Below are 26,079 nucleotides of genomic sequence, written 5' to 3'. Positions count from 1 at the left end.
TGCTGCACCCCCCCCCTCCCCTCCCCTCCCCCCACTCCTCCAGTAATGCACTGGAAGTGTCAGCCTGGAGTACGTGCTTCGGTTCCCACAGTGGTGCTTGAACCCATAATCTTCTGACTCTGAGGCATAAAGGTAATTACAGCACTCCAAGGATAGTGAACTGGCTAATTATACAATGTCATGGAGCCATGGCTGATAGAATGCCTGGAAGGACTCAACAGATTGTCTACCAGTTTGTATTTTCTCACCGGTGAAATTTAGCCCCGATAATATTGGGGGAACATTTTCATCTGCTAAGTCAGCTGCTGAAAATTCATGTTTGTGTTTTGCTTTTTTAGTAGCGAAGTGCTACAAATGTTTCAAAGGAACGGTGAGAACGGAAAAGAGAGACACAGTGCGTAAGTTTTTCACCTTGGACTCGTCAGAATGATCAGGCGATCACAACAATTTACACTGTGGGAGATGGGTGGTTGTGATTGGTTGGCAAGTCAATTCTGATTGGTCGAGGCAGTGCCATGGAGACAGCAACGGGGCACGATGGGCTCCCCGAGCTCTGTGCAGCCCCCAAACCTCGTCAGCTAGAGTCCACCTGCCGACCAATCAGCAACCCTTTTCTTCTGAAGGACAAATTGCTGTATTTGTTTGAAATTTTCATTCGGCGGGAGTGAATGACGTACTGGTAATGTCACTGGGCCAGTAATGCAAGAAGTCCTGGCAAGTGTTGTGGGGAACAGGGTTCAAATCCCACCACGGCAGCTGCTGGAATTTGAAGTCAAGTTGCAATCTGGGATTATGAAGCTAGTCTCAGTAATAATGACCATGGAAACCATTGTTGGTTCACTAATGCCCTTTAGGGAAGGAAATCTGCCGCCCATACCTGGCCTGTCCTACATGTGACTCCAGCCCCCTGGCAATGTGGTTGACTCAAGGTTCGAGGGCAATTAAGGATGGGCAACAGATGCCGGCATTGCCAATGACCCCCACATCCCATGAAAGAATAAAGAAAAAGAATAATTCCCATGTTTGACCTGATGAGTGTGAGGTGAAAAACTTTGGCGTCATGTCTCCTTTTTCAGAAACGCTCAAGTTCTGTCCAACCAGGTGGCTGTAAGTAATGGTGGATGCAATCCCGCAGGCCTGCAGGTCGAGGTCTCGGCCTGGCACTGATTGGAATATGGGCAGCTGCCAGGGATTTGCCTCTTCGGTTGGTAACTCACCCTGCTTGGGGGATGGGTGGGGGGGCATGATTACAGCCACAGTTACAGTACAGTGCAGGTATGTGGACATGTAGCAAGGGAGGAGGGGGGGGGGGTGCAAGTAACATGACTGAGATCAAAAGATAGAGTAAAATCATCACTTACTGCAGATGTCAGAATAACTCCTCATGTTGCTGCTAGTCAACTTTGAAGGGCTGCGCGAAGGGAAATATTTGGCAGTCAAATAGTAAAAAATAACTTGCCACGCACATTTTCCTAAGGGCGGCCTGGCTCTACCACCATAACTATTCATTTTCGCAGTCCTGTCACATGTGGAATGTGAAGTTCTATTTGTTCGTGGGTGACTTCATTTCTCGTGATTTACAGGGCAAATTGCACCAGTTCACAGGCAAGAGCAAGATCTATTCTTTCCAACACAATGTCGTGGATTCTCACTCCGCTGCGATTTGCTTTTATTGGACGCAGTGTTGCACAGACAAGCTGACCTGACACTGGACCCTAATGAACTCAGAGAGCACTCTGCCTGTCTGAATGAGGAATACAACAGTCCCATTTTTCCGGCAATTAAAGAAAAGCCAAAAACAGCAACAGGCAAGTGTTGGCCCCTCAGAGGCCCTGGGCAGCTGCTTGTACAAGGACCCTTTATAGATCCAAACCCCGAACAATCAAAACATTCACATTTAGAATAGGCACCCGCTTATACCAGACAATAAGTGAGAAGCATTATCCATTTACATTAATGTCAATCTCAAAGTCGCCGGTTACAGAGTCCTTAGTGTCCCGTTTATTTTGGGGCAGAGACAGCTGTGTACCCTCCGAAAATTGACACCTCATTAAAAAGGTGGCAGTGATGGCTCAGTGGTATCAGTCTCGCTGCTGTGTCAAAAGATCACTGGGTTTAAGGACCACTCCATCACTTAGGCTGACGCAACAGTGCAGCACCGAGGGAGTGCAGCACTATGAGAGCTATGGCCTTGTGAGATGTTGAATTGAGGCCCTGACTCCTCGTTCAGGAGCACATAAGAACATTAAAACATAAGAACTAGGAGCAGGAGTAGGCCATCTGGCCCCTCGAGCCTGCTCCGCCATTCAATGAGATCATGGCTGATCTTATGTGGACTCAGCTCCACTTTCCGGCCCGAACACCATAACCCTTAATCCCTTTATTCTTCAAAAAATGATCTATCTTTATCTTAAAAACATTTAATGAAGGAGCCTCTACTGCTTCACTGGGCAAGGAATTCCATAGATTCACGACGCTTTGGGTGAAAAAGTTCCTCCTAAACTCAGTCCTAAATCTACGTCCCCTTATTTTGAGGCTATGCCCCCTTTTTTGAGGCTATGTCCCCTGCGATAAAAGATCGCACAGCACTATTTTGCAGAGGAGAGCTCTTCCGCGTTTCCTGGTCAATATTTATCCCTTCACAGGGCAGCACGGTGACGCAGTGGTTAGCACTGCTGCCTCATGGCACCGAGGTCCCAGGTTCAGCCCCGGCTCTGGATCACTGTCCGTGTGGAGTTTGCACATTCTCCCCGTGTCTGCGTGGGTTTCGCCCCCACAACCCAAAGATGTGCAGGGTAGGTGGGATTGGCCACGCTAAATTGCCCCTTAATTGGAAAAAATGAATTCAGTACTCTAAATGTATTTTTAAAAAATATTTATCCCTCCACCAATATCATCACCACGCAGATTATTTGACGGTTATCGCACTGCCCCTTGTGGGAGCTCGCTCTGTACAAAGTGACTGTTTAATTATAATAATAATCGCTTATTATCATAGAATTTACAGTGCAGAAAGAGGCCATTCGACCCATCGAGTCTGCACCGGCTCTTGGAAAGAGCACCCTACCTAACGGTCAACACCTCCACACCATCCCCATAACCCAGTAACCACACCCAACACTAAGGGCAATTTGGACACTAAGGGCAATTTATCATGGCCAATCCACCTAACCTGCATATCTTTGGACTGTGGGAGGAAACCGGCGCACCCGGAGGAAACCCACGCCCACACGGGGAGGATGTGCAGACTCCGCACAGACAGTGACCCAAGCCGGAATCGAACCTGGGACCCTGGAGCTGTGAAGCAATTGTGCTATCCACAATGCTACCATACTTGAAGTAGGCTTCAATGAAGTTACTGTGAAAAGCCCTGGGTCGCCACATTCCGGCACCTGTTCGGGGAGGCTGGTACGGGAATTGAACCCGCGTTGCTGGCTTTGTTCTGCATTACAAGCCAGCTGTTTAGTCCACTGTGCTAAACCAGCCCATACGTTTACTATTTTGCCACAGTGACCACACTTCAGAAATATCTGATCGGATGTCCCAAGGCGGGATTCTCCGACTCCCCCCACCCCTCCCCGCCGGGTCGGAGAATCCCCGAGGGGGGGGGGTGACGTGAATCCCGTCGCTCCGACGCCGACTGCCGTATTCCCCAGCGCCGGGTTTTGGGCGGGGGCGGGGATCACGCCACGCCGGTTGGGAGCCGTTAGCAGCGCCCCCCCCCGGCATTCTCCGGGCCCCAATGGGCTGAGCAGCGATCGATTTCTGGCCAGTCCCGCTGGCGTGGATTGGACATGGTCCCACACGGCGGGACTTGGCTGATGCTGTCCTCAGGAGGGGGCGCAGGGGGATCGGACCCCGGGGGCCCCTGGCCCAACAATCGGGGCCCAACAATCTGCGGGCGGGCCTGTGCCATGGGGGCACTCCTTCCTTCCGCGCCACCCCCGTAGGGCTCTGCCATGGCCGGCGCTTCGTTCTTCACGGTGTGCAGCGACCCCCTGCACATGGGTGCCGCCTCAAGCCAGCGCTGATACTGCTGCCTTCTCCGGCGTCTGGCCGCCTGGGCTGCCACTAGCACCACGAAGGCAACCTCTCCAGGACTGACACCGCCATCCATTTTGCTATCAGTAAGGACGTGGAGAAGGAGAGAGACCGACAATCGGTTAGGGCTTCCACCCCAGGACCCTCAAATCCCCCAAGCCTCCCCCACCCTTACGTGTCACGCCTTCTCTCAGAGTGCCATCCACCGAGCCAGTTTTGCTGGAAAATTTCGCTCTGCACCCTCACCCCCGGCCACAATAGGAGCCCCTCGACCCCAGACCCCGGCCAGGAACGTTCGAGAGATCATACTCAGGTGCCCTCTCCTGACCCACACTCTCACCCTTTGGTCGTGATGCTAAAACTTTGAAGAGGCGGCTGGATATAGCACTTGGGGAGAATGGGATCAAAGGCTATGGGGAGAAAGCAGGATTAGGTTATTGAGTTGGATGATCAGCCATGATCGTGATGAATGGTGTAGCAGGCTCGAAGGGCCAAAAGGCCTCCTCCTGCCCCTATCTTCTATGTATCTATGTGAGGCTATCCCTAATGCTGAAGTCCAACTTTTGAGTGTTTGATTGTTGGCTGCTGCCTCTATGGTGCTGACGCTTGTAGAGGTCAGGCAAACTCTTCAGGCTTCAAACTTTGATTGAAATGCGATGTAATAATTACCGTCTGAGACATTGACGTGTACCCAGGAGAATGCACTGGACAGCTGTGGAGGGCTCTCACAACTAACAAGGAAATACCTTATTAACAATAGTCTTCTGCTGTGAAGCTAGAGGCTGCTCCAGTACCCTTGAGCTGCAAGCCCAGAAATGGAAATGGCTCCTCAGTTCCCCTCGGCAGCCATTGCACCAGCTTCATGTTTTTAAAAAGCACTAAACGACGCCTGTGTGATTTCTCGCTGGGGAGATGGTTAATTCCTCGAAAGCTGTTACATTCAACTTTCTTATCCAGTTTCTTATCTCCCATACCAAAACTGTGAAAATGTGGGGCAGGGTTCTCCATTTATGAGACGTTGACGGCAACGCAGAATCCGTGGACTTTTACGACAGAAAAACCGGCGCCGCACCAGGACGAATTCTGCTACCGTTGAGGGACGAGCACCGGTGTCACGTGGAACACAATCGATTCCAATGAACTACGGTGTGGGATTCGCCAGGTCCGTGATTGACACTCGGGAGGCTGACAAGCTGCAGTCGCACATACACATTACACTCCCCACCCACACTCATCCCAGCCAACATGATGCCACGGATTGTGCTGGAGCGCGCCCATACAGCTGATGGGCCGGCTGGGGACAGAGGGCACCCAGGGGGGTGCCCTGCGGGGACACCTATACGACCCGTGAACTTTGCGGGAAGAACAAACTGTAACCAATGTCCGAAGAACACGCGAAGCGAAGTTAACATGTATTGCAGCTTGTATGCGGTAACTGCGTGGGGAAATGTTTCAACCAATTTGCACACAGCAAGATCCCAGAAGCAGCACGTGAGACGCAAACCAGCGCAACTGCATTTGCTGGAGTTGGCGCAGTGAGGAATGTTGAACAGGACATCGCCAGAGCTCCCCGCTCTTCTGAGAATAGAACAGAACTGGACCTCAGCTTAACATTCCGAAGGAAGACCCCTCTGACGGTGCAGCGTTCCTCCAGTTTTATGGGGAAATATCGGCCCAGGTTACGTACTCATTTCCAGTTTCAGGTGCCTGGTTTCAGCATTGAGTAATCCCAGGTCACGCAGAGTTCAGTTGGAACGAGTTAAGCTCCCTTTTGACTGCACCAACAATCGACCTTCGCAGTCAGGCTCCTCATTACCAGCGTAACATTTTTCTCATCCCCATGCAGGGCTCGGAGTGAAGTGATCACATAAGGGCCTGATTAGAGGATCGACCCACGGAACTGGTCCTTTCCAAAACCATTTTACACAGGTCGCATGAAACTAATAGACAGCTTTAAAGTTAAGGAAAATCAGATGAGATGTTAAAATGGGCCATCAATTCGCCATCCCAAGATTTTAATCACCGTGTCCATTGATGCGTTAAGAACACTCTGTGATTGGTGGACAATGAATGGAAGGTGACTGTGTTCCTAAACTTGCTGATTGCTATTCAAATTCCCATTCATTTCTTTTATGATATTAGTTTGGATGGACAACCTGCTCTTGTTGATGGTCAATGGTGGTGACGGATCACTCGTGTGTGCTTATGATGGCACTGGTCTCCATGTTAATAATAATATATTTTATTGTCACAAGTAGGCTTACACTAACACTGCAATGAAGTTGCTGTGAAAATCCCCTAGTCGCCACACTCCGGCGCCTGTTCGGGTACACAGAGGGAGAATTCAGAATGTCCAATTCACCTGACAAGCACGTCTTTCGGGACTTGTGGGAGGAAACCGGAGCACCCGGAGGAAACCCACGCAGACACGGGGAGAGCGTGCAGACTCCCGCACAGACAGTGACCCAAGCCGGGAATCGAACCCGGGTCCCTGGCGCTGTGAAGCGACAGTGCTAACCACTGTGCTACCGTGCAGCCCAATGTGGTTTGATAAGCCACAAACTGGAGTAAAGGGGCAGTTGTAACTGTTCATTTTATACCATTCCCACCACAATCACCCGTCTCTTAGAAACACACTTCAAATATTAGAATGTTTACACGGTATGTTGCCACGTCTTACCACGGATAATCAACAAGTTATTGGTTGCATTGGAAGAGTCATTGGACGGATATTCCCCCAAGAAAGACAAAGTGTAATTTTCGGTGAGAAAATTGGTTCGATTCCCCCCCGGATCGCACTCTGTAGGCACTTTGAATTTTCCTTTCTCTGACGCGACAAATAGTGCACTGAGAGGCGAAGTGTCTGATTCGCCCGGCCACAGAGGATGCCCGAGAGCTTCAATCGAGAGGGCTTTGCGTTTAAATGGCTCTGCAGCTCACACCCAAGTCAGGGGGATGGCAGCCAAGAGGCCTGCTACATGGTTCACCAAGGGGGCTCCCACACGAATCTGGGATGCCTTGGAGAAGAGAAGGGCAGCTACCTACCCTCAGATTGGCAGCAGGCCATTCAGCGAGGTCACCGATCCCGACTGGGAAACCCTTGTCAGTGCCAGCAGGCTGACCAAGAGGACTGAAGTGCAGTATCGGTGGAAGATGAATGACGTACTGCGATCAGCCAGCAGGAGTGCTCCATGTGCCCTCTTGGCACTCCAGACTTATGGCACCCTCGGAGTGCCACCTGGAACCCATAAGCTACCACCTCTCAGATTCCCAGCACCCAAACTCGCAACATCCTCAAACCTTCCTGGCACGCCTCATCAGAACCCCTTCCTGCTGAGGCACAGGGCCACACATGCCAGTTGTCATCAACTCTGACCCACCAGGGGTCCAGCTCACATTATCTCCATTTATTGTCCCTGCAGGAGAAGGTAGCCCACGGCCGCTGAGAGTGAGAAACCGGGCGGTGGAATCTCCATGCGGAGGATCCTGACTCCATTCGAGCACAGAGCCATGGAGCCACTTGGTGCCACGTGGAGACGGAGGCATCCCCCCCCCCCCCCCCCCCCCCCCCCCCCCGCCAAGGGTTCATCCGAAGACAAACTGGCCTTTCACGTAACTTCCAGTTTCAAAAGTCAGTCTTCTTAGCTTCAATCCGGTTTAATATTTAATTTGGAATTGTCCCACTGTAACCGCGGGAGCAGGTTTTACATTTTTATTGGTTGCACTTCCTCCCCGTGCTTTTTAAAATGAATTAGTGATTGCACTGCATTAGTGCCGTCAGGAATCTGTGCAAACGTATCACCTCACGTGCTAAATTTAGCCGGCAGATTAAACTAAATCTCCTGGTATTTAAAGGTGGGCGTAAGGCTGCGTTCACATTTCAGCTGCTGAGCCGGCCTAAAAATATTTCACCTCCCGATAATACTACAGTTACAGGAGTAAGGATTAATCCAAGCCTATTCCCAGCTTTGGGATGTTAATGTTAAGGACAGGAGTTTTAGCCCCTCCCCCCCCCCCCCCCCCCCAAAGGGGCCGAACACAGAGGCAAAAGGATGTGAACATTTGAGCCGCCGGCCAGCACCAATGACAGCACCGGGGTCATTTTCCCGGAGGCAGGATCGGGGTGAGTCGGCATCACCTCACCCACAAGGGGGTGAAAAGCCATTTTAGCGTCTCTCGAGGTCACTTATTGTCACTATTGTCAGGCCAAGGCCCACTGGACTTTTCCAGCCACACTGCAGCCAGGCCCGAGGTATCAGTGACTACCTGATATGGCGGATCAGCAGAAAATTCCAGTGCTAATCAAAGGTTCGGAACTTTCCCTGGTCACCATTGAAATCTGTACGTCCGGAAGTTTACTGGCAACGTGATCTTACAATAGAATCTGCCTCAGAAACATCTGATCCATCAAGAGCTTTAAAAAGACACTGAGACAAGAGAGTGACCCTTCTGAACAGCATAGTGTAGGTGTACCTGCACCAAACAGCTGGGCTGCTACGGTTCATGAAGGTCATTCGCAAACATCACTGGGCAATTAGGGATGGGCAGCAGATGCCGCCTTGCCGGTGACTCCCAAATGCCGTGAAATGATTTTTTTAATATCAGGAGATTGTGGGTTTGAGTCAAGGTCCCAGTCAGTGACCGAGGTCAAAGTCAGTGACCGAGGTCCCAGTCAGTGACCGAGGGCGAGGTCCCAGTCAGTGACTGAGGTCCCAGTCAGTGACCGAGGTCGGGGTCCCAGTCAGTGACCGAGGGCGAGGTCCCAGTCAGTGACCGAGGTCGGGGTCCCAGTCAGTGACCGAGGGCGAGGTCCCAGTCAGTGACCGGGGTCCCAGTCAGTGACCGAGGTCGAGGTCCCAGTCAGTGACCGAGGTCCCAGTCAGTGACCGAGGTCGAGGTCCCAGTCAGTGACCGAGGTCCCAGTCAGTGACCGAGGTCCCAGTCAGTGACCGAGGTCGGGGTCCCAGTCAGTGACCGAGGTCCGAGTCAGTGACCGAGGTCGAGGTCCGAGTCAGTGACCGAGGTCGAGGTCCCAGTCAGTGACCGAGGTCGAGGTCCCAGTCAGTGACCGAGGTCCCAGTCAGTGACCGAGGTCGGGGTCCCAGTCAGTGACCGAGGTCCCAGTCAGTGACCGAGGTCGAGGTCCCAGTCAGTGACCGAGGTCCCAGTCAGTGACCGAGGTCGGGGTCCCAGTCAGTGACCGGGGTCGAGGTCCCAGTCAGTGACCGAGGTCAAAGTCCCAGTCAGTGACCGGGGTCCCAGTCAGTGACCGAGGTCCCAGTCAGTGACCGAGGTCCCAGTCAGTGACCGAGGTCGAGGTCCCAGTCAGTGACCGGAGTCGAGGTCCCAGTCAGTGACCGAGGTCAAAGTCAGTGACCGAGGTCCCAGTCAGTGACCGAGGGCGAGGTCCCAGTCAGTGACTGAGGTCCCAGTCAGTGACCGAGGTCGGGGTCCCAGTCAGTGACCGAGGGCGAGGTCCCAGTCAGTGACCGAGGTCGGGGTCCCAGTCAGTGACCGAGGGCGAGGTCCCAGTCAGTGACCGGGGTCCCAGTCAGTGACCGAGGTCGAGGTCCCAGTCAGTGACCGAGGTCCCAGTCAGTGACCGAGGTCGAGGTCCCAGTCAGTGACCGAGGTCCCAGTCAGTGACCGAGGTCCCAGTCAGTGACCGAGGTCCCAGTCAGTGACCGAGGTCGGGGTCCCAGTCAGTGACCGAGGTCCGAGTCAGTGACCGAGGTCGAGGTCCCAGTCAGTGACCGAGGTCGAGGTCCCAGTCAGTGACCGAGGTCCCAGTCAGTGACCGAGGTCGGGGTCCCAGTCAGTGACCGAGGTCCCAGTCAGTGACCGAGGTCGAGGTCCCAGTCAGTGACCGAGGTCCCAGTCAGTGACCGAGGTCGGGGTCCCAGTCAGTGACCGGGGTCGAGGTCCCAGTCAGTGACCGAGGTCAAAGTCCCAGTCAGTGACCGGGGTCGAGGTCCCAGTCAGTGACCGAGGTCAAAGTCCCAGTCAGTGACCGAGGTCCCAGTCAGTGACCGAGGTCCCAGTCAGTGACCGAGGTCGAGGTCCCAGTCAGTGACCGGGGTCGAGGTCCCAGTCAGTGACCGAGGTCAAAGTCCCAGTCAGTGACCGGGGTCCCAGTCAGTGACCGAGGTCCCAGTCAGTGACCGAGGTCCCAGTCAGTGACCGAGGTCGAGGTCCCAGTCAGTGACCGAGGTCGAGGTCCCAGTCAGTGACCGAGGTCCCAGTCAGTGACCGAGGTCCCAGTCAGTGACCGAGGTCGGGGTCCCAGTCAGTGACCGAGGTCCGAGTCAGTGACCGAGGTCGAGGTCCCAGTCAGTGACCGAGGTCCCAGTCAGTGACCGAGGTCGGGGTCCCAGTCAGTGACCGAGGTCCCAGTCAGTGACCGAGGTCGAGGTCCCAGTCAGTGACCGAGGTCCCAGTCAGTGACCGAGGTCCCAGTCAGTGACCGAGGTCGAGGTCCCAGTCAGTGACCGAGGTCCCAGTCAGTGACCGAGGTCCCAGTCAGTGACCGAGGTCCCAGTCAGTGACCGGGGCCGAAGTCCCAGTCAGTGACCGAGGTCGAGGTCCCAGTCAGTGACCGAGGTCGAAGTCCCAGTCAGTGACCGAGGTCGAGGTCCCAGTCAGTGACCGAGGTCCCAGTCAGTGACCGAGGTCGAGGTCCCAGTCAGTGACCGAGGTCGAGGTCCCAGTCAGTGACCGGGGTCGAGGTCCCAGTCAGTGGACCGATGTCAAAGTCCCAGTCATGACCGGGGTCCCAGTCAGTGACCGAGTCCCAGTCCAGGGACCTAGGTCCCAGTCAGTGACCGAGGTCGGGGTCCCAGTCAGTGACCGAGGTCGAGGTCCCAGTCGTGACCGAGGTCCCATCAGTGACCGAGTCCAGTCAGTGAACGGGGTACCATCAGTGACCGAGGTCCCAGTGACCGAGGTCCCCAGTCAGTGACACGAGGTCGGGGTCCCAGTCAGTGACCGAAGGTCGAGTCCCAGTCAGTGACCGGAGGTCCGTCAGTGACCGAGGTCCCAGTCAGTGACCGCGGGTCGAGGCCCAGTCAGTGACCGAGGTCGAGGTCCCAGTCAGTGACTCGAGGTCCAGTCAGTGACCGGGCCCAGTCAGTGACCGAGGTCCCAGTCAGTGACCGAGGTCGAGGTTCCAGTCAGATGACCGAGGTCCCAGTCAGGTGACCGAGGTCCAGTCAGTGACCGGGGCCGAAGTCCCAGTCAGTGACCGAGGTCGAGGTCCCAGTCAGTGACCGAGGTCGAGGTCCCAGTCAGTGACCGAGGTCGAGGTCCCAGTCAGTGACCGAGGTCCCAGTCAGTGACCGAGGTCGAGGTCCCAGTCAGTGACCGAGGTCCCAGTCAGTGACCGAGGTCGAGGTCCCAGTCAGTGACCGAGGTCCCAGTCAGTGACCGAGGTCCCAGTCAGTGACCGAGGTCGAGGTCCCAGTCAGTGACCGAGGTCGAGGTCCCAGTCAGTGACCAAGGTCAGGGTCCCAGTCAGTGACCGAGGTCGAGGTCCCAGTCAGTGACCGAGGTCGAGGTCCCAGTCAGTGACCGAGGTCCCAGTCAGTGACCGAGGTCGGGGTCCCAGTCAGTGACCGAGGTCCCAGTCAGTGACCGGGGTCGAGGTTCCAGCCAGTGACCGAGGTCCCAGTCAGTGACCGAGGTCCCAGTCAGTGACCGAGGTCCCAGTCAGTGACCAAGGTCCCAGTCAGTGACCGAGGTCGAGGTTTCAGTCAGTGACCGAGGTCCCAGTCAGTGACCGAGGTCCCAGTCAGTGACCGAGGTCCCAGTCAGTGACCGGGGCCGAAGTCCCAGTCAGTGACCGAGGTCGAGGTCCCAGTCAGTGACCGAGGTCGAGGTCCCAGTCAGTGACCGAGGTCCCAGTCAGTGACCGAGGTCGAGGTCCCAGTCAGTGACCGAGGTCCCAGTCAGTGACCGAGGTCCCAGTCAGTGACCGAGGTCAGGGTCCCAGTCAGTGACCGAGGTCAGGGTCCCAGTCAGTGACCGAGGTCGAGGTCCCAGTCAGTGACCGAGGTCGAGGTCCCAGTCAGTGACCGAGGTCCCAGTCAGTGACCGAGGTCGGGGTCCCAGTCAGTGACCGAGGTCCCAGTCAGTGACCGAGGTCGGGGTCCCAGTCAGTGACCGAGGTCCCAGTCAGTGACCGAGGTCCCAGTCAGTGACCGAGGTCGGGGTCCCAGTCAGTGACCGAGGTCCCAGTCAGTGACCGAGGTCGAGGTCCCAGTCAGTGACCGAGGTCGAGGTCCCAGTCAGTGACCGAGGTCGAGGTCCCAGTCAGTGACCGAGGTCGAGGTCCCAGTCAGTGACCGAGGTCGAGGTCCCAGTCAGTGACCGAGGTCAGGGTCCCAGTCAGTGACCGAGGTCGGGGTCCCAGTCAGTGACCGAGGTCCCAGTCAGTGACCGAGGTCGGGGTCCCAGTCAGTGACCGAGGTCCCAGTCAGTGACCAAGGTCGGGGTCCCAGTCAGTGACCGAGGTCCCAGTCAGTGACCGAGGTCGGGGTCCCAGTCAGTGACCGAGGTCGAGGTCCCAGTCAGTGACCGAGGACGAGGTCCCAGTCAGTGACCGAGGTGCCAGTCAGTGACCGAGGGCGAGGTCCCAGTCAGTGACCGAGGTCTCAGTCAGTGACCGAGGTCGGGGTCCCAGTCAGTGACCGAGGTCGAGGTCCCAGTCAGTGACCGAGGTCGAGGCCCCGTCAGTGACCGAGGTCGAGGTCCCAGTCAGTGACCGAGGTCCCAGCCAGTGACCGAGGTCCCAGTCAGTGACCGAGGTCGAGGTCCCAGTCAGTGACCGAGGTCCCAGTCAGTGTCCGAGGTCGAGGTCCCAGTCAGTGACCGAGGTCGAGGTCCCAGTCAGTGACCGAGGTCGAGGTCCCAGTCAGTGACCGAGGTCGAGGTCCCAGTCAGTGACCGAGGTCGAGGTCCCAGTCAGTGACCGAGGTCCCAGTCAGTGACCGAGGTCGAGGTCCCAGTCAGTGACCGAGGTCCCAGTCAGTGACCGAGGTCCCAGTCAGTGACCGAGGCCGAGGTTCCAGTCAGTGACCGAGGTCCCAGTCAGTGACCGAGGTCCCAGTCAGTGACCGAGGTCCCAGTCAGTGACCGAGGTCCCAGTCAGTGACCGAGGTCGAGGTCCCAGTCAGTGACCGAGGTCGAGGTCCCAGTCAGTGACCGAGGTCGAGGTCCCAGTCAGTGACCGAGGTCGAGGTCCCAGTCAGTGACCGAGGTCCCAGTCAGTGACCGAGGTCGAGGTCCCAGTCAGTGACCGAGGTCGAGGTTCCAGTCAGTGACCGAGGTCGAGGTCCCAGTCAGTGACCGAGGTCCCAGTCAGTGACCGAGGTCGAGGTTCCAGCCAGTGACCGAGGTTGGGGTCCCAGTCAGTGACCGAGGTCCCAGTCAGTGACCGAGGTCGGGGTCCCAGTCAGTGACCGAGGTCCCAGTCAGTGACCGAGGTCGAGGTTCCAGCCTGTGACCGAGGTCCCAGTCAGTGACCGAGGTCCCAGTCAGTGACCGAGGTCCCAGTCAGTGACCGGGGTCCCAGTCAGTGACCGAGGTCCCAGTCAGTGACCGAGGGTGAGGTCCCAGTCAGTGACCGAGGTCCCAGTCAGTGACCGAGGTCCCAGTCAGTGACTGAGGTCCCAGTCAATGACCGAGGTCGAGGTCCCAGTCAGTGACCGAGGTCGGGGTCCCAGTCAGTGACCGAGGGCGAGTTCCCAGTCAGTGACCGGGGTCCCAGTCAGTGACCGAGGTCGAGGTCCCAGTCAGTGACCGAGGTCGAGGTCCCAGTCAGTGACCGAGGTCCCAGTCAGTGACCGAGGTCGAGGTCCCAGTCAGTGACCGAGGTCGAGGTCCCAGTCAGTGACCGAGGTCGAGGTCCCAGTCAGTGACCGAGGTCGAGGTCCCAGTCAGTGACCGAGGTCCCAGTCAGTGACCGAGGTCGAGGTCCCAGTCAGTGACCGAGGTCGAGGTCCCAGTCAGTGACCGAGGTCGAGGTCCCAGTCAGTGACCGAGGTCGGGGTCCCAGTCAGTGACCGAGGTCGAGGTCCCAGTCAGTGACCGAGGTCGAGGTCCCAGTCAGTGACCGAGGTCCCAGTCAGTGACCGAGGTCCCAGTCAGTGACCGAGGTCGAGGTCCCAGTCAGTGACCGAGGTCCCAGTCAGTGACCGAGGTCGAGGTCCCAGTCAGTGACCGAGGTCCCAGTCAGTGACCGAGGTCGAGGTCCCAGTCAGTGACCGAGGTCCCAGTCAGTGACCGAGGTCGAGGTGCCAGTCAGTGACCGAGGTCCCAGTCAGTGACCGAGGTCGAGGTCCCAGTCAGTGACCGAGGTCGAGGTCCCAGTCAGTGACCGAGGTCGAGGTCCCAGTCAGTGACCGAGGTCGAGGTCCCAGTCAGTGACCGAGGTCCCAGTCAGTGACCGAGGTCCCAGTCAGTGACCGAGGTCGAGGTCCCAGTCAGTGACCGAGGTCCCAGTCAGTGACCGAGGTCGAGGTCCCAGTCAGTGACCGAGGTCGAGGTCCCAGTCAGTGACCGAGGTCGAGGTCCCAGTCAGTGACCGAGGTCGAGGTCCCAGTCAGTGACCGAGGTCGAGGTCCCAGTCAGTGACCGAGGTCGAGGTCCCAGTCAGTGACCGAGGTCGAGGTTCCATTGCAGCCTTGAAAGTTGCTGAATTGCATTGTTTTTTAAAAAAATATTTTTATTCTGCTCCTTTTTCACATTTTCATCAAAATTTGCAACAATCAACAATAGCCACAAATACAATGGCAATGCCCCAGCCAGCAATCCCCTATCCCACCCACCGTCAAACAGTTCCCAATACTTTGAAGGCAAAACATCAATGAAAAGGAATGATCAGTAACATTTGACTCCCCCAACCCCTTGCTCCCACTCATGTTCGATGTCACCCAATTCATGAAAACGGATGATGAACAAGGTCCATGAGTTGCAGAACCCTTCCATCCTCCCCCTCAACTCGTACTTCCCTTTCTCGAGCGTTAAGAACTCGGGTCCCCCCCCCGCCATGTCGAAGCACAGGGTGGCGAAGCCAACCTCAACCCCAACAGAATCCGCTTTCGGGCAATCAGCAAAGCAAAGGCTAAGACATCTGCCTCCGCACCCGCTTCCAATTCCGGCCGATCTGACACCCCAAATAAGGCTTCTAGGGGACCCGGTTAGAGTCTCACGTGCAACACCTTTGAAATTACCCTAAGGGAGAAAAAAACAGAATCTCGTCTTGGGCAAGAGTTTGGGCCACCATTTTAAAATCATGCCCCGATCTCTCGACCACCCACTGCGGCTCCGGACCCACCCAATGCCCCAACCTACCAATTAGGGTGTCCTTGTGCCTCCCTGACCTTGCCTCATAAGGCAGGGCATCTGCAGCATGGGCAAGATACCACCCAGGCACTGCCAGCCTGGCAGTACTCCTCTCAACCTGAGAGTGTCACCTGGGCACCTTGGCATTGGGTGCAACCAGGTGCACTTCCAGGGTGCCAGGATGGCAGTGCCATGATGTCCAGGTGGCATTGGGAATGCCAGAGTACCAACCTGCCTAGAGCCCGGCCACCCTGGGCCCCCGATCGCCTGGATTCCCCCCCCCCCCCCCCCCCTGCAAGTGCCGTTACGCCTGGTCCACGTTTGTGGAAACCAGTGTTAAAAGGTGCCTCCGAGGCGAGGCATTCGATCCCGCACTGTGGGTGACTCCAGCACAGACATACTCAACTGAGACTAACTACTCACATGAACATGCAAATCTGGATCATGCCGAGTGAGGGCGAAATCCAGATCGTGATGCTTAGCTAGACCTCATTAGATCTAGCGAGGCGTAACGAGCGTCGGAAAGCGCTCAAGAGGCCTCTCGCGTGATTTACCGGCCTCATCGTACTCCGACTCGGGTGCGACAAGGTCAGTAGATCACAGCCACTATCTGTCTCTGACTGAGGTACACGTTAAAGATCCTAAGGCAATACGTTGAAGGGGAGCAGGAGACCTCTAAGTGACCCATCCAGCATTAATCCCACATCCAATACCAAAATGAAAATAATACCTTTATGAGGAAGCTCGATATGTGCATGAGGGAGAAAGGAACAGAGGGATCAGTAGAGTGTGCGGAGGGCTCACGTGGAGCATAAAGGACTAGTTTGACCAAATAACCGGTGTCTGTGTTGTAAATTCAACCTAATTTTTTTAAAGTCAACTATATGGCCATTCATCACATTGCTATTTGTGAGATCTTGCTGTGTAAAACAGCAGCCACGCCTTCCTACAGAACAGGAGTCACTGCGCTTCATAATAATTAATATTATGTGGAACCCTGAACTGTCCCGAGACACACGATTCAGAGCGATACAAATCCCGCGAGTTGCTCTTTTTTCAAAACCAATAACCTGGAATGAGAAAACAAATTGTTAAATCCTCCTCAGAGGCAAGGTTCACTATAACAAAGAGGTTTCTTATGCAGAGCTGTGCAAACTGGGAGTGAGATAAAGGGACGGTATGCAAGACATTATCTACCCCAGTCTGGTATGGGAGCATCAATCTTTCTCCATGCGAGTTGTGAAGAAAAGCTACTGGGTGCTTTCCAAGAAACAGTAAGCCCAGACTTCACTTTTCCATTCTTTCTCTTTTTTTTATTGATTCCAATCATCAGGAATCTGGAGTCAGGCCACTGGAAAACTGCAAAGCTCCTCACCTCAAAGTCCTTCTTTCCATCTACAGCCATCAAGATTTTAAAATCCAAGCTTATCACCATATCTCCCGATCCTTTCTGGTCCTTTTACCGCTTGGCGGTGTCCCGAACTATATTGGCCTTTTACCAGGTTTTTCAGCAACAAGGCCAAACTTTGGCTCAGGCCCATTATCCTTGGCAACATTCCTGAATGTTGATTTATCACCAAAGTGAAGTGAAATTCTGTATCCCCCCCCCCCTTGACTGCATATCTTTTCCTTTCTCACAAATTGCTCTCTCTTTCTCTCTCTGGTAATAATCACTGTCAGTTACCACAATATTGTCCTCTGCCAACCCCAACATATCAAATCACAATAACTGAACTACAACCAGCGGCATTTAAAATCTGAACCTAGTGACAGATTTATTGTTGTTCCAGTGCTTCTGGGAGAACACTCGTTGGAGCTGTTGAACACCAGCCAATTATTAGATTCTATGACCACAAATCCATACAATTTACAGTACAGAAGGAGGCACCGGCCCTTGGAAAGAGCACCCTACTTATGCCCACACCTCCACCTGTAACCCAGTAACCCCACCCAACCTATGTGGGCACTAAGGGCAACTTATCATGGCCAATCCACCTAACCTGCACGTCTTTGGATGCAGAGGAAACCCACGGAGAACGTGCAGACTCCGCACAGAGAGTGACCCAAGCCGGGAATCAAGCCTGGGATCCTGGAGCTGTGAAGCAACAGTTCTAACCGCTGTGCTACCGTGCTGCCCCAACTTCATTCATGGGACATGGCCATTTATTGCCTATCCAAAATTGCCCTTGAAGGGGGCAGCTAAGAGTCAACATTAGACTGCTAATTCCAGATATCTTATCGAGTTTAAATTCCATCACCTGCCGTGGTGGGATTGGAACCCGGGTCCCCAGATCATTATCCTGGGTCTCTGGAATACTAGTCCAGCAACAATACCACCTCCCCCTAATTTCTTATTTGTTATTTCCCCATACCTGTGAGGGAGAATGGCTCTATAATGGCCGGTCACTATGCAGTACTTTCCCAAGTGGCTTTCTTCGTTGTAAACCTCAATCCAATCCTTTCCCAATGATCACAAATGCGCCCAGAATTCCAGTCGGGGTCACTGGATTGTCACCAGGCGAGGAAACTGTGCCAGTCTTTCGCTTTTCTCATCTCAAGACACTGAGGCCAATATCAGAGATCTTCTGGATGGAATCCGCCACCTGGATACAGATTAGGGGATCAAACCGGAGATTACAATCCACATTCAGGGAGGTGGTAGCACAAGAGTAATATTCAGCAATTCAGAGGCCTTGACTAAAGCTCATAGAATTTACAGTTCAGAAGGAGGCCATTCGGCCCATCGAGTCTGTACCGGCTCTTGGAAAGAGCACTCTACTTTAAAAATAAATAAATTTAGAGTACCCAATTATTTTATTTTTCCCATTTAGGGGCAATTTAGCGTGGCCAATCCACCTACCCTGCACATCTTTGGGTTGTGGGGGTGAAACCCACGCAGACACTAGGAGAATGTGCAAACTCCACACGGAGAGTGACCCAAGGCTGGGATTCGAACTCGGGTCCTCAGCGCTGTAGGCAGCAGTGCTAACCACTGTGCCACCGTACCGCCCCAAGAGCACCCACCCTATCGCTATAACCCTATAGTCCCATCGAACCGAAGGGCAATTTATCATGGCCAATCCACCTAACCTGCACATCTGTACAGTGGGAGGAAACCGGAGCATCCGGAGAAAACCCACGCGGACAAGGGGAGAACGTGCAGAATCCGCACAGACAGTGACCCAAGCGGGAATCGAACCTGGGACTCTGGTACTGTGAAGCCATAGTGCTAACCACTATGCTTCCGTGCTGCTCCAGAGACCTGGGGCGGAACCACTCCGGCGTTGGGCCGCACCTTCAGGGGCAAGGCTGGCGCCGGAGTGTTTGCGCATGCGCGGGAGCGCCAGCGCATGCGCAGGGGGGGGGGTTCTTCTCCACATCAGCCATGGCGGAGGTTGACAGTGGCCGGTGCAGAGGGAAAGAGTGCCCGCACGGCACAGGCCTGCCCGTGGATCGGTGGGCCCCGATTGTGGGCCAGGTCACTGTGGGGGCACCCCCCGGGGCCAGATCCCGTCGCACCAGCCCCCCCCCCCCCCCCCCCCCCCCGAGGACTCTGCAGGCTGCTCGTGGAGGAGCCAGGTCCCACCGGTAAGGACCTGTTGTGATTTCGCCGGGGGTCGGAGAATCCTGCCCATGGTTTAAAATCCCACCTCAGCAGCTGGGGAATTGAAATTGAATTAATAAATCCAGCATAAATACTTGTTAATAATGGCCATCCAATTATTTGTCGTTAACAAACAGTCAGGTTCTCTCATGCCCTTAACTGGAGGAAATCTGCCGTCCTTCCCCAGTCTGTCCTCCAAGTGACTCCAGACCCCCGTCAATGTTGCCGACTCTCAGCCAGCAGCCCTCTGAATGGGCCAATCCAACCACTCAATTGCAGCAAACGGTTGGAGAAAGTAACAGTGTGGGTGTAGCTAGGACACATGGGCTGCAGCGTTTCAAGAAGGCAGCTCACCCACCATCTTCTTGAGGGTAATGAGGGATGGGAAGTGAATGTTGGCCTAGCCAGTGACACCCAGATTCCAAGAATAACGAAAAAGAATTCACGGCGTGGCACAGTTCAGTTTGTTGTTCGGTTCTGGGCTGCATGGAGAGGTTTTGACAGTACTTAAGCGTGGCTGCACAATTTCTAAATAGTTTAGGCCCAGTTTCAGTTTTATTCTCACACTATAGGAAGGATGTGGAGGCCTTAAAAGATGGTGGAGAGGAAGTTTATAGAAATGGTATCTGTGATGAGGAACTGGCATTATGTGGAAGTACATAAGACGTTACAGTTGTTCTCCTTCAAGAAGACCAGACGGAACGGCACTCGTGGGGGTCGCCCAGGAGATCTGTGGCCCCCCCAGCTGAATGCCCTTTGGAGAGGGTGGTGCCCTGGCTCTGCTGGTGCCTGGCATCCTGGCAGTGGCAGCCTGGCACTGCCAAGGTGCCCAGGTGGCACTGCCAGCTGGGACGGGCACTGTCAGGTTCACGCTGCCAAGTTGGCACTTTTTGTGCGTGTGCGATCGGGCTGGGCGAGTCCTGCATGGGTGTTGGGGGTTGTGTGGGGGGTGGGGGCAAAGACCCACCCACAGTGCGTTCGGGCTGGGGGGGGGGGCGGGGGGGGGGGGGGGTCCGGGATTGCTTTGGGGCCCTACCACAGAATCATAGAATTTACAGTGCAGAAGGAGGCCATTTGGCCCATCGAGTCTGCACCGGCTCTTGGAAAGTGCATCCTATCCAAGCCCACACCTCCATCCTGCCGCCGTGACCCATTAACCCCATCTAACCTTTTTTGGATACTAAGGGCAATTTAGCGTGGCCAATCCGCCTAACCTGCACATCTTTGGACTGTGGGAGGAAACCGGAGCACCCGGAGCAAACCCACGCAGACACAGGGAGAACGTGCAGACTCCGCACAGACAGTGACCCAAGCCGGGAATCGAACCTGGGACCCTGGAGCTGTGAAGCAACTGTGCTAACAACTGCGCTGGCTCGCTGCCCACTACCGGGTTGGAGCAATCAGTCTCCCCCTCAGTCTCACCGTTAAGGGGGCGGGGAGCCCAAGGACATTCACGACTGAGTTCTGCATAAAGTCGGCCAGGTGTGGAACCGGCATAGCTGATCCGGCTGGGATCTGAAATATATTGTAAATATAATTGCTTTGCATAAATAGAGCTGTCTTTTACTAACTCGTTTGTGGCCTATAAAAGTAGCTGAGCCGTGCTGCGGGAATTGAAGTAAGACTGCATCCTGAACTCTTACAACGTGAAAGTCAAGAGGTGAGAAGTCAAGAGGGTGACCTGACGTACTAGCTGGTGTGGTGATATGCCTGTGGGCCATATCATAGTTGGATGGTGTGAGACCTCCAGCCAGCAGGTGGCGGTACACACACACCATGCGGTCTCAAGACCAAGTTCATGTGATCGGGGACCCGGATACAAAGAGAGGCTGATGCGAGCATCGCCAGAAGAACACGAGATAGAGGGTAATAAGATTTACATGCAACAGGTCAGCAGAGGTTCCAGAGGAGTAGCAAGACTCCATGATAACATGCTCTGTATCGGATTGCCATCCGACTGTGCGAGACACCATAAAAGAATCTTGGTTGGACAGATCGAAGTGTTTGCTGGGTTCATTTTAAAAGTGCAGGGGACCAAACACAACAGCTGGGTGCAGTATAACTCAATTCTGGTGAGCATAAAGCTTGCAAGAGCCAGGGGTGCCCGTTAAAGGCACATTACCTTTCATACAATACTCTCTGGAGGACAGCGCAGGCTGCAGGTAGCGACTGCCTTTAAGTATTAATACCTCTCACGAATTCAGGCTGTGCTGATTTCTAGAGTTTTAATAATTACACGTGTTCTCCTTGCAAGGTGGCAGAGGTGTTAATTAAGACAACAGCCTGCTTAATCTTGAAAGAATTACTTCTGATCCCAAACATACGCTAATGACAGAGCCCCATATCTTATCCCACTTCCCTTCCCAATGTAATTTGGAAGTGACAATTACTAATTGTGCTACTCGGAGTTTGATGCACCATCGATTGCACGTGAGGCGAGTGATTTACCAAAGTCAGGCTTTAATTAACTAGAACACAGCCTGGCGATCGTCTACAGTGGAAAGGGACGATCGTCAGGCTTCTGAGCATTTATACCTCGTTGATAGAGGCGTGGTTAACTCAGCCTCTCGGCCAATCGGTCGAGAGGCACATGACCGACCAGGGCCAATGGTAAGCCGACGTTCTGGCCCAATGGCAGACGAGTATGCAGATCATATCATCACAGAGTTAACCCCAAACAGCCCACCACAACATACTTGAGAAAGGAAAAGCTTGCATTTTTATAGCACATTATCTGGTCTCGCAGGACATCCAAAGCATTTCACAACTGTTCTGGGTGGCAGTGACGTTTGCAATGTAGGTAATTGTGGCAGCTATTTTGTGCACTGTAAGAACCCAAGCAACAATAAGATGAGTCGCATATCTTTTGTTGGTACTGATTGAGGAGTGTGCAATTGATCGTGCATCAATGCCGTTGCCTCGTCCATGACGACTTATTGTGAAGCATGTTGTACAAGATATTTAAGGTTTAGTTAGGAATAAATATGCTGAACAAAACAGGCTGCTTTCAATTCTTTCAATAGTGTAAGGATTCACAGGGTGATTAACAGTCTGGAGTGAACAATATCTCAATCATCCACTAGAGGGAGCTAGATGTGCAACTATATAAGACATCGATGCTAAGCCTTGTGAGTGAGAGGACATAAAGAACACCACAACCATCATTCCACCAGCCCAGTATGGAAGGTTTGCAGCTAGACAGTGAGATGTATGATTGCCTTCCACAACTTGGAAGGCGCTTTTCTCAAACGCGAGCATCCCCTAGGACTCAAATTCGGATTTCCAAGCTTGACATTCCCTGGTTTTGGGGGGGGGGGGGGGGGGGGGCGGCGCTAGTTGAAACCTTTGGCCTCTAACTCAAAGGTAAAAATTCTACTACAGGGCCAAAGGCTTAGTCCCTAAGCAGGTTCCAAGTTGGCCGAGGTCTCCCGGTCCTGCCCGCTGCTGGCATCCTCCAGTCCCGCTAAAAAGTCAATGGACTTCTGGCTGGCCTGGTGGCGAATCGTACCACGGCGTGCCTGGAAAATCCCAGCCATTATTTTGCATTGTGGCCAGAGGGATTCTTAACGAAAGTAACATGTGCACTCTTCCAGTTTTACAATGGAACAGAACTAGTGGCCGACTGAAGATTCCAACAGCTACAGGGAAGACTGGCAGTGCACAGCATGCCAATCAGCATCCGGATTCCTATTTCACAGACAGGTCCTCAGAACCCCCGACTGAAATGTTAACCTGGGGCTGGAATCTCCATTTCTGAGGCTAAGTGCCGGCGCAAGTGGAGAATCCGTGGGAGGTCCACGACAGGAAAATCGGCACAAACCCTCACCGATTCTGGTACTGGTGAGGGGCTAGCACTGGTGTTGAGTGAAACTCCCACGGACCGTGCCGAAAACGGCCGGGTCCCGTGTGCATTCGGAGAGCTGACAACCTGCACCGCCAACCGCGACCCCACAAGCCACCCCCTGGCCACCCCTCACCAGTCCCCCCAGCCCTAGCGGAAGCCCTTCCAGCCATGGGCACGGAACCCGAACGTGTGTGGTGCCGCTGGACACTGTCCGCAGCCAGCATGCCGGGTACGTGGCCCGCGCCATCGGGAACTTGGATCATCGCGAGTGGGCCAGCCGATGGCGCATCAACAGCGTTGAAACGGCGTGCGCCGCACGTCCCGTCTGGCACCGGTTTGGAAAGGCGGACCGGCGCTGGCCCAGATTCCGCCATCGGAACCCATTCTCCACCCGATCGCCGATCACGGTTTTGGCGTCGGGCTATGGAGAATCCAGCGGCCCCGTCTGCTCCGTCAAGAGGATGTAAAACAATCCCGTGCCGCCGTTATTTCGAAGGGGAGCAGGAGAATAATCCCTGGTGTCTTAGCCGATATTTATCCCTCAATCAACAGCACAAAAACAGAATATCAGCTCATGTATCTTGCTGCTGTTTGTGGGGTCTTGCTGTGCATAAATTGCCTGCTGCCTTTAATACATTAGAACAGCGATGTAGTACATCAGCACACTTTAGAAGTACTTAATTATCCATAAAGGTACTTTGGAATGGCCTGAGCTGATAAATGGCACTGCACAAATACAGGTTTTTTTCCATAGGATGTTCCCAGTATCTGAAGGGTTTTTTTTTTTAGCATATCTGTGAGGATAATGAACTCCATTATTTATTTTACATTCAAGAATTGACAGCGTATCACGTCACGGACTCCAGCCTATTCTTACAGACAGGATTTGAGTGGGAATTTCCTGTTCACAATCAGGATGTTTGAGTCTGAGACGTGAATAGTTCCTTAACCTCAGAGTGATTTTTCCTCATTTAGGATGAATTCCAGCAGCAAACTTTTTGGGTTGTTTTTTTTAAATAAAGAAGGTTATTTATTATCACATCCTTTCCCCAAATGATTAAAAGGCAATATCCCAATCGCTCGTCTCACTGACTCTTATCACACACGGGGAAGATTGAAATGAAGTTAAAACTGCAGTTATAAAAATTGAATTTATGATTCAGCTTCCATATCGATGCTGGCTGGCCTGCTGTCTCCTCAGTGGAGTTGATAACTCCGTTGCAGTGAGGGTCTTTGTGGTGGAAAGGATTCTCACGAAGCTACACAGCCTCTTGTACAGAAATAGCCAGGAGACTGGAAATCTGGAATAAGTACAGTACGTTGGCTCACTTATCTATAATGGTTCAGCTGTTTCAGATGGTTCTCACTGCTAGAGTCACCTTGTACTGCAGGACCTGAAAACTAGTTTCAGTCCCATGACTGCAGGGTTATGACTTCCGGAATCCAGACCACCGTTATACAATGGCCGTTGACTCCTGTCTCTGCCTCAACTTGAACTCAAACGTTCTCCTTTGTTCAAGGTTTGGAGGCCAACAGTCCCGAGATCCCATATTCTGCAAACACTGGTTCAGCCTTAAACAATGAGATGTGTAAACTTCACATGTAGCTGTGAAGTACTCTTATATTCTGGTCCATGTTTAGCCACAGAATAGAATACCATCCAGACTCTAAATGCCCATAGTCACGTACCTTGAGGGCAGCACAATTTGCTGTGCACAAATTGGCCATCACAATTCCGACATTAAAACAGTGGTTACATCTCAAAAGTACTGCATTGCTTGTAAAGCACTATGGGACGTCTGGAGGTAAATAAAGGCTGTTGTATATAAAGAGAGGCCTTTCTTTTATTTACCCAGCAGTGAGCCATTGGGAGTTATAATTTCCTCGACTATTAAATCACTTATCGCTGTAAGTGTTGTGGGAACGACAAGAAATTTCTGTCGTGAAGGTGAATGACAGATGAATGAGAGAGATCCTGCTAAATGGCCCTCATAGTCCGCAGTAAAGAGTGGTTCACGTCTTAATCCAACGGTAGGACAGTGGTTCGTACAGTTGCGTCACAGCTCCAGGGTCCCAGGTTCGATTCCCGGCTTGGGTCACTGTCTGTGCGGAGTCTGCACGTTCTCCCCGTGTCTGCGTGGGTTTCCTCCGGGTGCTCCGGTTTCCTCCCACAGTCCAAAGATGTGCAGGTTAGGTGGATTGGCCATGCTAAATTGCCCCTTAGCATCCAAAAAGGTTGGGTGGGGTTACTGGCTTATGGGATAGGGTGGAGGTGTGGGCTTGGGTAGGGTGCTCTTTCCAAGGGCCGGTGAAGATCCGATGGGCTGAATGGCCTCCTTCTGCACTGTAAATTCTATGATGATTCCATGAAGTTGCAGCCACCTTAACTGCTATAGTGGTCTCTTCCACAATGTATGATCTTACAGTCTGTAATATCCAATATCCTTAAGCTTGCACAGATGTACTGTCACAGTGGGTGCAAGGGCGCCTAGGGCAGGATTACTGCACTGCCCAAAACACAGGAGCCATAGACCCTGCCCCTCCCATCACAATCACAGATCAATTTGATCACTCCGAGATCCTTTCAACTCTACTTCCCCTTTCCTGCTCTGCCCCTCCGTCGCTTGATAAGGCAACCACAGCTGCAAAATCGCATGCCCTGCCCAAAAAAAAATGGAATACAGATGTGCAAAGCCTTTGAATTTATGGCCTCTTTCAACAGGCAGACAGGCGAGATGTAAATCCTGTCAGTCTGGGCTGGATTGATGCGGATGTTTCTAAGAGGAAAGATCAGATCAACCTTCCTCCACCAGGACAAGCAGACGAAGGAAAGAAATCGAACATCTTGGCATTCTTTTTTCTGTTGCTTATTTAATTAATTCTTCAGTCCACAGAATATTTCAAAATACTTTTTCAACTGGTGATTAATGATAGGTTGGTAGGAGAATGAAAAATCGCCACAATGCTGGACTGACGTTGACAGGGTTTCTCAATTCCAATAGCGAGTGAATTGTTCAGCTCACAACAGGCCAAGGGCTGCAGAGGGGGGTCTGCATTGACTGTGTTTTCGGACAGTGCGTTCACACCGTGTCCAAGGTGAAATTGCAGTATTTATGCTGATGTGACAGAGTGGCGAGCTGGGGGTGCAGACACAGCCTTGAGAATCTGACTAAAGGCCAACAACCGCCATTGTCTTTCAGCAGGTTATCCTTCAGTGAGTTCGAACCTCTCCTGCCCTCTGCCCTCCAGC

The 26,079-nt window shown here is 53.4% G+C and overlaps 1 protein-coding gene across 3 annotated transcripts in view; it reads right to left on the bottom strand.

Annotated features, from left to right (window-relative positions):
* The window catches only part of coro2ba (coronin, actin binding protein, 2Ba), a 203,928-nt gene that overhangs the window by 78,320 nt on the left and 99,529 nt on the right, over positions 1-26,079 (bottom strand). Inside the window, exon 2 of one of the 3 annotated variants that reach the window (XM_038813207.1) lies at positions 17,754-17,984. The exons of the other annotated variants lie outside the window; for them this stretch is intronic. The gene's annotated coding sequence lies outside the window, so the exon portion shown is untranslated. The remainder of the gene's footprint in view (positions 1-17,753; positions 17,985-26,079) is intronic. 3 annotated transcript variants of the gene reach the window in all.

This window comes from Scyliorhinus canicula, chromosome 12, assembly GCF_902713615.1.
Source record: "Scyliorhinus canicula chromosome 12, sScyCan1.1, whole genome shotgun sequence".
NCBI classification, from domain to species: domain Eukaryota; kingdom Metazoa; phylum Chordata; class Chondrichthyes; order Carcharhiniformes; family Scyliorhinidae; genus Scyliorhinus; species Scyliorhinus canicula.
This window is presented reverse-complemented; position numbering and strand designations above follow the sequence as displayed.